Genomic DNA, 2,211 nt, shown 5'->3' with positions numbered 1-2,211 from the left:
ATCAAAGGATGCTCAGTATATTAAAACTAATTAGAAATGGCATTAACAGTTGAATTTATTTATTTTTAGCAAGTATTATCTAATACTACAGAACGGATTTATTGAAATTAAAAAAACCTGTAGGATATTGTAGTAATTGCTACTATAATGTACAATTAAAATAACGGAAAGATGTCCTGTCCATTATTTTTGCATCTCATTACAGTAGCTTTGAGAATATCCGTTAATAAGAAGAAAAATAACATCCATGCCCTATTTTGGGAACGTATCATTATTAGGTCAAAATTAGCAGAGCTCTGAGGATCTACCCCTAAGACACCTTCCATCGCCAGAAGAAATCTTCTCGCCCATTCTCTTGAATCTGCCATACGGGGGCCTAATGCACTAAATGTTCATTAAAAAATCGCCGGGCCATTTAAATCACCGTTTTTATGAGCGTTGCTATCACGGTATTCCGAAAACCTTAATTACCTGTCCTAGCAAAATTCACAAAACAGGCGATTAACTGGGGATCTGAGGAAGGACCCTCTGAAAAGGCCTTACCCGGCGAGTTGTATCTGCTGCAGAGAGAGCTGCTCTGAGAGAGCCGTCTCTCCCTGTGCAAATCTCGCCCAAAATGTATGTGTATAAATTTAAATTTTATTAATAGTGTAGATGAGCAGGGGATCTCCGCATTGGTTTCAGCCTCGGGGACCCCCTACTTCCCGAGATACAGGCCACGTTATGGGGTTCCGGTATCTCCTATGCATTTTATTCCCACGGTCGCGTGACGTGGATATGTAAATGCAAAGGAGATACCGGCACCCCATAACGACGCCTGTATCTTGTGAAATAGGGGTTCCCTGAGGCTATTCGCTATGGTAATGAAGTTTACTATAAATGCATTTTTATTGCACAGGATTCATGCCAGGGGTCTCTGGTGCTAATATTAATGGATATCAGCTCCAGAGATTCCCGGCATCAATCCTATGCAGGAAAAATGCATTTTTTTCCTTAGTCCCATCTCGCTGCTTTTCTGCAGGTTTCCAACACCTTTACGCCAACTTTTTCCAGGGTGAGGATTTCATGATACAATCACCATTCTAGAGCAGCGATATGCGTTCATAGCTTAATCACTGCTACTAGAATTGCAAGAGTTTATTAACATGCCGAAAAGCGGCGATAAGTGGCTTATCACCGCTGCCTTTGGGATTTTTTTTATGTGCAATTTTTGAGGGGCGATCCAGTCTTTTATCACCCACTTATCACCGCTTACTGAATATCAGTAGGCATTTTGGGCGATAAGTGCTCGATAAGTGGCTTATGAACGCTTACTGCATAGGCCCCAAGGTGTCTCTCAACACTTGAAGATGTCCTAGTGAGTAATAATGCTTTTTAAATGTAGCGCACAGTCTTCACATTATAAATGTACTGTATATTAAGTACTGTACACGATGCATGTATGTACAGTATGTCTTTATTTATATAGCACCTCCAACAGTGTACTTAGCATTTTACAAAGACAATACAGTACAGGGAATTATAATAATACAATAAGCGCAGCAAAGTCAGACAGTAGAAAAGGAAATCCCTGCCCCAGAGAGCTTACAATCTAAGTGGTATGTTGGGAGATATACAGAAACTGCAGGAGAGGGAATAAGTGCAGTAGATGGCAGTGCTTGGTCACAATGGCTGGTAGGAATGACTGTGGGTGTCGGACAGGAGCCATGAGTCTAGGCTATTGGGATGCTTCAGTTGAGGTGAGTTTTAAGGTTGGTCTGTATCAAACTAGATACTGTAGGTTAACACCATTAGCATGAAGGGAGGAGGAGGCATGGATCCATGGGTGAGAGCAGGTGTGTATAAGGCCTTGGTCCAGGATGAGGAGAGAAATCCCCAGTAGCAAGAAGGAGCAGGAGTGGAGAAAGAGGAGGAGAATAGAGGATTTGTGAGGTGCTTTTTATTGAGGTGTGTAGAAGTTGTTGAGAAAGAGTTGTGTAAATAGTGGTGCTGTGTATGGGCAAAAGCGTAGGTGGAGTGAAGGATATACAAAGAGATATGGATAGGAGGCGGTGGGGAAGGTGGAGAGAACAGAAACTTTTACAAAGGACTGAGGAAACAGCAAACAGAAAAAGTAATAGGGAGGGCATAATGAGATGCAGGTAGAGAAGGTACGAGGAGAGACTTCCTAAGTATTGGAGGATAAGAATAAGGAATTGAAAGAGCAGGTGT

The sequence above is a fragment of the Ascaphus truei genome, chromosome 14 (genome assembly GCF_040206685.1).
Source record: "Ascaphus truei isolate aAscTru1 chromosome 14, aAscTru1.hap1, whole genome shotgun sequence".
In the NCBI taxonomy this organism is placed as follows: Eukaryota; Metazoa; Chordata; class Amphibia; order Anura; family Ascaphidae; genus Ascaphus; species Ascaphus truei.
This window is presented reverse-complemented; position numbering follows the sequence as displayed.